We start from the raw sequence: 13,737 nt of genomic DNA on the forward strand, positions 1-13,737 counted from the left end.
CTGAATTGGGATTTAATTTAATTGTCCAGGGGCGGGATCGCACGTGTCAAAATTATCATTATTATTCTGAGGGCATTTGTAGAGTGTATCGCATGCAAACATCACATGGTGAGACTCCGGGGTTTTTTAAGAAAATAACCATCAATCCCAAACAATATCATTAGTTAGGCAAACTTTCAAACTAATTTCATTTTTAACAATTCGATAAATCGACCCCAGAGGAGACGATTTCTATGTACAGAAATCGTCTCCAGAGGAGTCGATTTCTTAGCATATATTTACAACCAATCAAGCTTTTTGTGTGATGAAGAACGAAGTCTGACCGAAGTCCCCGTCGGTCACGAACGAAGATCGAAGAACCCAGGAGAACGAAGAACGAAGAAGAACCCAGCAACACCGAACGAAGAAGAACGAACCCAGGCGAATGAAGAACGAAGAACGAACGAACCCAGGCGCCTGGGTTTCTTGCCGACGAACCCAGGTGCCAATTCTGACCGACGAACCCAGCAACACCGACGAGCAAACGAAGAACCTACGCCGATTCACTAAACCCCGATGAGCACGGGAGCAGTGGAGGGTTTGATTTGTTTTGGATTTGATTTTTTCATGGGTTTTTGGGGCTTGGAAGTGGAGAAACCCAGGCGCATTTTGGGGAGGAAAGGAAGAACACGAAAAAATTGTGTAAGTTTTTGGGTTGGGTATATCAAAGAAACCGACTTCATTGAAGTCGTTTTCTATACAAAGAAGTCGACTTCACTGAAGTCGATTTCTTTGTGTAGAAAACGACTCTTACGAAGTCGGTTTCTGTGTAAAAAAAATTGCAAAAAATAGGTCATATGAACAGTAAAATCGACTCCTCTGAAGTCGAATTGTTAGAAATGCAATATGTTTGAAACGTTGGCTAACTAATAATATTGTTTGGGTTTTGTAGTTATTTTTTTAAAAATCCCGAGACTCCGTGTTTCGACGTTTACACGTCTGTGTTGAGGATAATTTAGTAATTTTATTGAAGAAAATTGACATAGATTCTTTCATTTTTGCTATTTATCATTAGAAAACTTTATTAGTTAAACTAATTGAAACCCACTAAACTTAATTATTTTTTATTTTGAATTATAATTTGTTTTCTTTTTTTTTGGATAAATTTTACGAGTGGGGATAAGTTATTTATAAGATACCATATAATGTCACTTTCAAAGACTATTAATTTTATCTCATGGTAGTTAGACCTTATCATAATTTTGTTGATAAAATTAAATTATTACTTTGACTTTGATTTGTTAAAGTTTTTCAAAATTATGTAAATAGTGTGTCGTCGATGGCAATGGTAGTCGGTAGAGAGGGGGTCAATAGTGATGATGGTGTCAAAATAGTGTTGTAGTAGTGGTGGCAATTGTGGTATATTGGTATTTAGGCGTTGGCCATTGGCCCACTGGGCACGGTGACAGTAACATTGTTGGGGTAATGACATAGCAGAGGTGGTGTGGTAGTAATGGAGATGATTGTAGTTGTGATGGCGAAAGTAATAATAATTATAATGGTGTTTGAGGTACAAATAAATTTTGGGATGGAAGTATAAAGGAATGATGGAAAATGTAAAGTTTTTAGACTCCTAAATCCTGCGGGAAATTCAAATTTACAGTAAATAATACCAATTTGTAGTAAATCTAACTGCAGGTACTCGACTGAGCTTTGAACCCCTCACAATTTTTTGATGTGGATCTGCTCTCACATGAACCTCTAGTTCACGCTTTAGATCTCCCATATAAATCTCTAGTTTATGACTTCAATACCACCTTTAAAGGTTTAAATCTAGCACCTTTGATGACTAGTATGCAACAACTCCAGCTTATCGATTCTAATAGTATGTAGACCATTTTTCAGTAGTGACTTTGAAATGAGAATGCACAAAACATTTTAGATCTCAAAAGAGAAGTTTCAAAGTCATAACAAAACATGTCTTAGAGTTTTCCTTAAATACTATGTCTATTAGATCTAAAACCTTAATCACTTGATGGGTCAATAAGCCGTTGGGCTTTAATTAAAATTCTGTAGAAATGCAGTTCAATTGGTCGAACTATTTTCTCGATTGGTTGAGTCTGGCATGTTTCAAATTCCTAAACTTGGAACTTTCTTTGTTTTTGTATTCTGACTTGCAGTTTATGGACTCTAGAATTTATATTTAGACAAATTTGTGCTCATGGTTTGCCAATTGTTCTAAATTTTTAGAATCTAACGGAAAATCTTTTTTTTTTTTAAATAAAAACAACGTTTTTACATCTTTTAGATTATTTATTTTTAACTTTGAATATATATATATATATATATTTGTGTGTGTGTGTGTGTGTGTGTGTGTGTGGGGGGGGGGGGGGTCAATCATGCCAATCAATAGGGGAAAAAAAACTTTATTAAAAAGGACAACAACCCATGCATCATGCATGCATCTTCTTATCAAATAGACTATTTTTCACTGCTACTAAAGGCAACTCAATTTTTGAAATTTTAATATGGGATTTAGTATCTATGAAAACTTTGTTTACTCCTTTTTAGAAAAGATGAAATCATGAGTTTACAAAAACAAAAAACAAAAATGACAAGAAGAAGAAGAAATCATGAAAGGATATACATATCGACCATACCACCGTTATGTATATAAGGTTAACTTTAGTCGAAAAACATTAACCATTTATCATATAAATTTCTTAGGGAAAAAAAAATATAATAAAAACCGAAAAAAAATTAAATTAAACACACATGTGTGGATGTCCATTAAGTAGCACATAGAGGTGTCCTTACACTAACGATTCCCTTAACTATTCCACTAGGGATTCCCTTTGGGCGTGGGGTGTTGTTATGTTGTCGCATCGTTGGGTATGGCTAGCCAGCGACCCGTGATTCTTTCTCTTTCATCCGCTGTAAGCTGTAGAAGTTGAGTAGAACACGCAAGAAGCATCCCGTGAAGACTTTGTGACATAGCAATGCTATATTAGTGCATTTAGCATCTGAAAATTTCAATTCTACTTTATTTTATCATTTCAAAAAGATACTTTATCATTATACCATACTATTTTACAATATCTTCAGCATCCCAAACTTTTATTTCCCTACTCTACTCATTAAAATAATATATCCCAAAATTATATATTTTCTCTCCTATCTCTCTAACTTCCGCCGGAGCCTTCATTTTCGGCGAGGTGGTGAAATGGTCCGAAGCCATAATCTTATTCAGCCTCAAATTCAGTATCTATCAATGCCGAATCTACAACAACACACATGGACAAAATCTAAAATCCAACAATAACCCATAACTCAAACTTCAAAACCAAAATCTAGCACATACCCAGTAGACAAATTCAAGAAACCCATGCCGCCGCTGCACCACCTGACCCACGCCCACATCAGTCACAAACCCACTGGCCGATCTCCACCTGACCCACACCCACTCACCAATCTCCACCACTAGAAACCACAAAAAATACCCAGAAAACGATGAAGAAAATACCCAGAAAACAATCAGCCTAAAGATTATCACACTGATGAGAATAAAAATGAGAGAGGGTTGAGAGGGTAGATGAGAAAACGACAAGAATAAAAGTGAGAGAGAGTTGAGAGCATTCCAGAGTTGAGAGAGATAGACTAGCATTCCAGAGTTGAGAATAAAATATTATTTAAATTTATAAAATAGTGCTACAGTACAATTCTATCTTTAGAATTGTACTGTAGCAGTATTGCAAAAAAATTTGCAATACTTGGGTTTAGAATTCCCTGATGCAATACATTTTAGGGCTCAAAATGCCAAATACACCTTACATATGGCATTAGCATTCCCTAATGCTAATGCTCCAAATCATTTTATACTACTTTTATCGTAACTAATCATGTGGCAAGTAGTGAATCCAAATAATAATAATAATAATGTGAGTTTTATGGGTTTATATCTTTACTACTCATAACTTATCATATAGAAAGTTGTGTAAATTGATTGTAGAACTAGCATTGTAAAGATGTCAATTGGGAAAAAATTTTAGGTACTTTGAAAAACAAAGAGATGACACTCTTTCCTCTCACATTCTTAGTGGATCTGACCATAAATTTAATGAGTAGACCTTACCATAAATGTGAGGGAATGAAGTACCATTATCTAGGACTGGCCTTAGGCCTAAGCCACTTAGGCCATAGCCTCTGGCCCCCTACTAGAGAAAGGCCTCCAAAATTTTGGTGCAAAAATTATTTATTTTTTAAATTTTTTTGGAAGATATAGGAAAAAAAATTAGTTTTAAATTTTTTTCTCTACTTTTAAGAAGTACCAGAATTTAGTAATACTAGAGATAATACAACTTTAAATACATGTGTCTTACAAATATGTGTTACTAATCAATAAATAATTTAGATAGGAAAATGCTAGAAATTCCATAAATTTTACTTTAAAGCCTTTATAAATTGATGTGACAACATCATTCATTCAAATACTTGTTTATCATCTTCTTGAAATGTCACTAATCATATTTATTGCTACATTGTTTGTAAAATTTGTTATAACTTTAGCATTTAAAAAAAAAATTTACAAAACACAAAGAACATATTTGGTTATAAAAAAAAAATGACATTAAACACTAGTTAAATATTATTTAAGCAATAACAAAAATATCCAATTTAAATATATTGCCCTAGGCCTCTCTCTCTCTCTCTCTCTCTCTCTCTCTCTCTCTCTCTCTCTGTATATATATATATATATATATTCCTTTTTTTTTTTTTTTGGGCAATGAGCTTATTTAATTTAAGGTAAGTTTGATTGGAGGAATAGAAATGTGAAAGGAAATAAAATGGGGATAGAAAAATTGAGGGATATAAGAGATTTATTATTCTCTCATTTTTTTTAAGAGAGTTTGAACCTATGACGTCCGCTTCTGATCATAGTTCTGTATTATCATAACAAGACACCAATTGGTTTTTTGGTGGAGGCAGTGATTAAACCATATATTTCATATTCAATCATCAGATATTTTACCAGTTGAGTTAACTGGAACCCGCTATATTTAATGTTAGCTCATGGTGATTGGTTTTGGAGTGGAAGAGTAGAAATATGTACAACTCTTCTGTTTATGATAGAAAAATATTGTTTGTAAAAGTTTATAAAATAAAAAAATCATTCCAAACCTTTTTTTTTTTTTTTTGGAGAAACTAGCCTAGCATACTAAACATTAACTTCAAGTGAGATAAAATAAAAATAAATAATAAAAAAGAAGTTGACGTTAAATGTAGGGGAAATATTGAAGAGCAAAATAATAATTGCAATTAGCCCCCTCTCTTCTCCCATGTTTTCTCTCCAAGTTGGAGGGCTTAAATTTAGTGGGTCCAGGGAGAAAACTACCGACTCCCACCATTTTTCCCCATTTTTTTTATCCTTCCTATTTTCACTCCAACTAATTAGAGCTTTTAACTTATTTATTTATGTATATTTTTAAAAAAACCTTACTTTTTGTAAGGTATGAATACCCCATCTGATTGTATCCTACCGCGGTGCCTGGCGCGGTGCGGTTTTGCCCCTCGTCCCCGAGTGTGTAAGACCAAGGGCCACGGGCTTGCTGCGTGCGCAAGACACCGAGCTTGCTCGAATCCCACATCGGTTAGAGAGAGCGCCCCACTACCCTTTATAATGCTTCAGGAGCTTGGGTAGTGTACCACTACTCACATGTGAGTAGTGGTACACTACCCAAGCTCCTGAAGCATTATAAAGGGTAGTGGGGCGCTCTCTCTAACCGATGTGGGATTACAAGTACAAGGTCTAGCCCTTGCTTGGTCTTGCACTCGGGGACGAGGAGCAAAAACCGCACCGCGCCAGGCACCGCGGAGGACAACAATTAGATGGGGCGGAGGCAAGCTAAGGCTCATCCTAACCCCAAAAAGCGCTTTTTGTAAGGTATGAATACCCCATCTGATTGTATCCTACCGCGGTGCCTGGCGCGGTGCGGTTTTGCCCCTCGTCCCCGAGTGCAAGACCAAGCAAGGGCTAGACCTTGTACTTGTAATCCCACATCGGTTAGAGAGAGCGCCCCACTACCCTTTATAATGCTTCAGGAGCTTGGGTAGTGTACCACTACTCACATGTGAGTAGTGGTACACTACCCAAGCTCCTGAAGCATTATAAAGGGTAGTGGGGCGCTCTCTCTAACCGATGTGGGATTACAAGTACAAGGTCTAGCCCTTGCTTGGTCTTGCACTCGGGACGAGGGGCAAAACCGCACCGCGCCAGGCACCGCGGTAGGATACAATCAGATGGGGTATTCATACCTTACACTTTTTTTTTAATAATAGAATCCTCATAATTTCGTTTCAAATTTAGAGAATTCATTTCACAATTAAGATTTTATTTTTTACATCTAAAGGTGTATAAATTTTAAATGACATGATAGTCTAAATACCATTTTATATTTATAATATTTAATATGAACTATTAAATGGATCAATTTCAAGAGCATAAGATATTTTTCCAATTTGTTGCAACCATACTTTACCCATAATTTAGCAAAAAGCAATCACCGAAATGCTGAATTAGTTGGTATTCAACAAAAATTTATAATAAGTGAGTGGGAAACTTGAACCTTAAATTCTCTAATTAAGAGAACTAGTTTGTAAATTGTGCTTACGCATGAAAACATTTGACAATAATGATGATAAGGTGGTTTTACGTAGGTGAGTGGAGTGGTCATGTCAGCTTTAATGCTAAGTATTATAAATGGACCACTTGATATCAAAATTAAGAAAATTAAATTAAACACATGGCATAAAATTAGACAACAATTAGAAAATAATTTGAATTTGATTGTTTTTGACTTTAATATAACATGTATGATTAGGTAATATTATTGAATTTTAAGGCTCTTTACCATTTTTTCATATTGTTTACAACTATTCCATACCTTTTGTTTGTTTGTTTGTTTTGTTTTTGTTTTTTTTTTACATTGTGTCCCTCTTTCCATGGCATTTAGGTTTGTTATCCTTGGGCCCTTCCTCTCTTTTCTAAAAGTAAAATCATGCAAAGATTTTACAAGTTAATAAGTCAATTCTTAAACACATACATGGATTCAATTGCATTTATTGTAACAGCATTTGGTAAGGTAATATAATAAAATTTATAATAACTCTATCATTTTTCCAATAAAATAAATAAATTCCTTAATTACATCTATGTGCTAAGTTTAAAAACTAAGACATGCATTTGTAGAGTTTATAGTAAATTTTGTAGTACCATGTCATCACTGACATCACTCTACCCTTTTTTTTTAACAATTGTAAATATATTTAATTGTTGTGATTAGTGCATAAAAAATGACATTAATAGTGGATTTAGATAAAATAATATCACTTTTTTTGTCAATATATATGAAAAATTTTCATATTGTTCATTAAACAAAGTTTGGCTTAAAACTTAGTTGGAGAGTTAAGTTTTAACCTACAATAAAAAAATGACAAGTATCATTGTCATTGCACATGACATGAACGCATGTTATTTTCTTACCAATAAGTAGGGATGGCAAATTTTTCCCACCCCGCTTAACCCGCCTCTCCCCGCTTCGCCCTGCGCGGGTTTTCCCCACTTCGCAAAGGTGGTGGGGCAGGGATGGGGCAAAATTTTAGCCCCGCATCACGGGGCGGGGCAGGGATGGGTTTAGACTTTTTAGACTCGCCCCTCTCCGTCCTTGCCCCGCCCTGCATTACAAAGGGTTATAATTGTAAATTTTTCATACTCTAAAACCCTATTATTTAAACAAACATATTAATATTAGCATATTTTATTTTGCTTAATGTGTTTCTCTGCTTTTATTTTGTTGTGTTACACTATGAGAATTTTTTTAATTTTTTTTTTATTTTTATGATTGTCTTGTTAAACACTTGGATATATTATTCAATTTTTTCTAAAAATTGATTTGATTTGATGGGATAAATTTAGTTGTAATTTTAAGTGTATTTTTATTAATGAAATAGGTTTCATTAAAAAAATTATATTAGTTGTAGGGCAAATTAATAAAAAATAGAGTTTTATGGGGGTGGGGCGGGGCTTTGCAGGGCCCCAAGGGTGGGGATGGGGTGAGAAAGTTTTTCTCGTCATGCGGGGCGGGGCGGTGTGGGGCAAGACAAAACCATGCGAGGCGGGGATGAAGACCCCATCATTTGGCCCCGTCCCGCCCCATTGCCATCCCTACCAGTAAGGGTGATTTAGGGGGAAATAGAGGGATCTTGAATGGTGCCTTTGTTTGGTTGGGAGGTAATTATTGTGGACCGTAGGGTTTTTTCTACTCAGGGCCCCATACCTAGTTGTTTTGTTTTACATTTATACAAATATTATTTTATATCATCTCACTTTTATTTTTAATCAAAGTTTCCCATCGTTTCACTTTTCTATCCCAACTAAACACACATGAAAGAAAAGTAAGTATTTTATATCTCACACTTTTTCATCTCTTAACCAAGTGAAACCTTAGAGCATTCGAATTAGCTAATGCATAATCTTTTATCTATTTTAATATAAGAACTTACTTTTTCTATCTTACGCACTCAATTTTAAAAACACCCCACATCGAATTATCTAATTTACAATAAGTTTCATTAAAATATTAATTTTATTGATTTTTCTAATTTTTTTTATCAACTACCATCCACACTATTTCTTCATTATCGAGATAAATAAAAAACTAAGGGCAGATTACAGTTTGCCCATTTGTGATTTGACCGAAATTTAAGTTGTTTACATGTGGCTTGAAATTTGAGATTTTACTCACCCGAGGTTAGTTCTATTAGATTTCCTTATCTCACATTTATTAAAAACATGGCTAAATATGTGAATTTGCTTCACTTATATGTTTCTCTCCTGAAAAAACACAAAAAATATAAAAGCAAAAGATCAAATAATATCAAAAAGAATCCATTGGAATTTTTGCACCATTGGTTTTCAAACCAAAAGTAAACAACTTAAATTTCGGTAGGCAACTTAAATTTCGGTCAAACCATAGGTAGATAAGTTGTAATTTACCCAAAAACTAAATATAAAATGAATCGTATCTCTGTATCAACGTAAATTGTGGTTACTATATTAATCTTGTAAATTTACATAATTATACATTAATTATTTGAGTTATTTTTAAGTAAAATTGTGTAAATTTTACATATTTTTTCTATTATAGATATATGATTTTCTTATCAATTATTCCTAAAGAAAAGAAAAGAAAAAGAAGAAGCTCCAAAAATAAAATTGCCCTAACATCCATGACAGGGAGCGTGTCCTCCACAAGTTTACCTCAGCACCACCTACTTGTCAATCCCCAAATATACATTTCACCGACCCTCTCTCACAATTAGAACTTCATTCAGAGTCAGAGCAGGAGGAAAGTTCCAGAGACCAAAAGAAAAAGATATAGACAAGACAGACCCACTTCCATTTCCATTTCAATGGCTTCGATTCTAAGCACGGTAGGTGCCACGTTGTCTTACAACAAACCACCCATGGAGGGCCTAAAGCAAAGCACAAGAGGAGGGACCCACTTCAAATCCTTGTCTTTCGGTGGTGTCAGTGTGAAGCCTAGGCGCGTGGCGGTGGCGGTGAGAGCGGAGAGTCAGGGTATAAACCCAGAGATAAGGAAGAGCGAAGACAAAGTGGTGGACTCTGTTGTGGTCACTGAGCTCTCTAAGCCACTCACTGCTTATTGCAGGTAAACCCCATTTTCTTTTTTGTATTCTATTAGATTATTGATTTCTTTGAATCCGCATCATCACCTTTTGAGTTTAGGAAAAGTATTCTGATTTTAATTTTTAGCAAATGTTTTTTGGTACATGTTGACCAGAATTCATTTGTCTGACCCACACAAATTTTCCCATTGTAAAGTTGATGTCCAACTTATTTAAAGTCTTAGCTAGTTCTGAAACAATGGGATTACTAGTAGATAGTACTTGATAACGGGTCAAATTTGGTAGAGCAAAGTTAGCTTATAGAAATTCATGAATTGTTAGTTANTTTTTTGGGAACTTCTAAGAAGAAAGTTAACAGATGTCCTAGATGTATTAGTTTAAGGAATAACTTTGGAAACATTTTATGAAAAAAAAAAAAAAAAGCAATTAATTTTTTCTTACATCTTTTTATATTTCCAATAAAATGACATCAAAATTTCCCTTATTTTCAAATGCCCTAGGGCACCTGTTAACATAAACAAACTTAATATTAATTACTTAGAGCATTCACATCAAAGATTCTAAAAAATTTAGCTTTTAACACCTTAAAAACATACTTTATCTATTTTAACACTTCACTTTATAATACACTTTATATCAAATATTCTATTTTAGTATTTTTCATACATCTTATCAAAATAATATAATAACTCATTAAAATAATATAAAAACAACCATCACAAAAACCAGCAACCAGCCACAACCAGAAACTACCGCAAAAAAACAAAACAAAACAAATCAAAACAAAACAATTGTCACAACCACCACCACCGCCATCATCACAACCACAAACCACCACCACATTCACTATCAAAGCAAAGAAAAAAATACTCAGATTTAATAAATTTTCACTATAAATATTGGGATTCGAGCATTGTGAAAATCTAAAGCAAAAAGAAACGAAGCTAATCGAATCAACAAAGATTGAACCAGATCAACAAAAATTAAGCAATTAATCACTAATACTTTTTGAGTTTTGATCTCGTATATCGTAAAAATGGTTCACGATTGAAATAAAATAGTAATGAAAAAAAAGATCTAGAAACCTAAATCATTGATCTAACAGAGGGGAGAGAGCGATGGAGAAGCAATGACCTTGAAGGTTCAACGACTTTGGGTTCATTTGCAAGATAGAGAAGAGAGGCATTGGTTTGGTTTCAGTCGCGAGGGAGAAGTGGAGGCATTGGGCATGGGCGATAGAAAAAAAGGGGGGGGGGAAAAAAGAGAGAAAGAGGCAGTTTACTCTAAGAGTAAAAAAAAAATTTAGTCTAGTACAATTGATGTAGTGAATTTTTTTAATATTTTGGGGGCTAAAATAGCATTTAGCTATTTTAGTACCATGATGTGAATGCCTTTCATTATTTCTCAATTCTCACCGCATTTGCACCCCCTGACGTTACATACCCCATATGCGCTATATATCACGAGTTGGGACCATTAGTATTATGTTAGATTATTGTCTAACATAATAGTCGCTCTCCTCTCAGGTAGGAGTTTTCTCTCTCGTTGAAATACGAGTTTCTTTCTCCCCTAGTCCCAGACTAAGGGTTTGTCTTTAGGTTACTCTAACTTCAGTTTATCAAGAGATATGGCAGAGGACGTGATCCACAGCCTAGAAAGCATGAAATTGACCGCGGAAGAGGAGGAAATTATCTCTATCTCTGATGAGTGCAGACAGGAAGAGATTGAGAGCTGTATTCAGAGCTTGATTGGTACTTTTCTCACCTGTAAGCCTTTTAATAAGAGGGCGGCTCAAAACACTCTAAAGAGAGCATGGGGTTTGGAGAGTAAAGTCCAGATTGTGGAGGTAGGGGCGAACCTTTTTCAATTCAAATTTCAGACCGATTTTGATTTGGTGTTGAGAATTGGGCCATGGACATTTGATAATCAGGTCTTGTTGTTAGTCCGATGGCAAGCGGGGATGACGGTACGCAATGTCAGATTTGATTCAGCACCTTTTTGGGTGCAAATATGGGGGGCTCCGTTCGACATGGTCTCTCCTAAAGTGGCAGAGGAAATAGGTAGCCGCCTGGGTGCTGTTGAGGAAGTGGAGAAGAAGCTGAAACAGGATACTCCAAGCCGCTTTATGAGAGTAAAGGTTGCGCTACCTATAGCCAAACCTCTTCGGAGAGGAGCGTTCTTAGAAGGTTCAAGTGGGCAACGGACATGGGTTTCGTTTAGGTACGAAAGGCTGTCTTTGCTCTGTCATTATTGTGGGTTGCTTGGCCACGACCTCAAACATTGTGTTAAATACTATGAGTTAATGAAGGAGAACAGGGATGTAACTTGCCAGTATGGGGAATGGATGAAGGCAACAGGAAGCCGTGGCAGGTCGCCGCAATGGAGAGATCAATATAGAGATGAGGATGACCATGGAAGTGATAAAAGGAGGACCGTGCAGCAACAACCGGTTGAGGTGGTAGGGAGGGAATACGGCGGCAGTAGTGGTGAGTCAGATATTAGAAGTGGAGGAGACAAGCGCATTAATGACGATAACGTAAACATTGGGTGCGCTTCAGAAATCTTGCTGGCAGATCCGGTGCATCAGGCAGAGCAGAGCATGGCTAAGGACATGATGGGAAAAAGCACGTTGGATGATGTGCTTGGGCCAAGTATTGTTGGGCTGCATGCATCGAATGGGCCTACAAATGCAAGTGATGATAAAAGGCCCCAAGACGTTGATAAGCAACGTACGTGGACTAGACGTGCCCGCATGCATTATGGGCCAATGGAGTCACTTAAGGAGGAGGCAAACTCAGTGCTGGGCAAAAGATTAAACCAAGTGCAGCAACAGGTAATGGTAGTAAGTGTAGACGAGCAAGTAGGGAAACAGATTAAAACTAGGGATGTGTCCCATTCAAATGAAGCGGCGGGGGTGTTGGAACACCCCTGCCGAGCACAATGAGGCTTTTAAGCTGAAATTGCCAAGGGCTTGGGAACCCTTGGACAGTTCGAAGCCTTCATGACATTGTGAGGGATCAAGCTCCCACTGTCTGTTTCCTTATGGAAACCAGACTTGATAGAGATGGGTTCATGCACCACTGTCGTGACTTAGCTTTCCCAAATAAATTGATTGTTAAAAAGCCTGAATCTGGTGGTGGTTTAGCGTTGATTTGGAAAGAGGAGGTTCGGTTAGAGGTGATCAATTATACAGATAATCATGTCTTGGCAAAAGTAGTGGAGGATAATGGGTTTCAATGGTTCTTAACTGGTTTCTATGGTTGGCCGGAAGCGAATCAAAAACACAAATCATGGGCTCTTTTAAGACATCTGTCTTCATTTGTAAATGGTCCTTGGTGCTGTGTTGGTGACTTTAATGCATTGTTACATGCTTCGGAGAAACTTAGCATCCATCCACCGTCAGTAAAACAAATGGAGGACTTTGGAGCTACTTTGGAGGAGTGTCATTTGATTGATTTGGGATTTCGTGGATATAAATTTACTTGGAACAACAAGCGGCCTGGTGCAGCAAATACTAGAGAAAGGCTTGATCGGGCGGTAGTGAATAAGGATTGGATTGATTTGTTTCCGGCAAGCATGGTGTCTCATATATTTTCTCATGCTTCGGATCATATGCCACTACTGTTACAGATTGGAAGGGATAATAGATACCAGGATAGAATGTCTTGGGGGTTTAAATTTGAAGAGAGGTGGTTATTAGAGGAGGACTGTGGGAATGTGGTAGAAGATGCATGGCTTCGGATGGGAGGTGATGTTTTGCCAATGGTTAATGTTAGTACTAAAATAAATCAGTGTGGGACAGCTTTGTCTGCTTGGGGTTCGACGAGGACCAAGCCTGAGGTGGTTGAAATTAAGAGGTTGAAGAAACGGCTGGAAAGGCTGCATGAAGGTGATCAGAATGAGGCAACCAGGTCTGAGTTTGTGGAAGCCAGTAAACAACTTGATGATCTTATGCTTAAGCAAGAACTTTATTGGGCGCAGCGGTCTCGCTTGTCTTGGCTGAAGTCTGGGGATAAAAACACAAAATATTTCCACGCTAAGGCATCGCAAAGG

The sequence above is a fragment of the Quercus suber genome, unplaced genomic scaffold (assembly GCF_002906115.3).
Source record: "Quercus suber isolate HL8 unplaced genomic scaffold, Cork oak 2.0 scaffold_143, whole genome shotgun sequence".
Classification (NCBI taxonomy): domain Eukaryota; kingdom Viridiplantae; phylum Streptophyta; class Magnoliopsida; order Fagales; family Fagaceae; genus Quercus; species Quercus suber.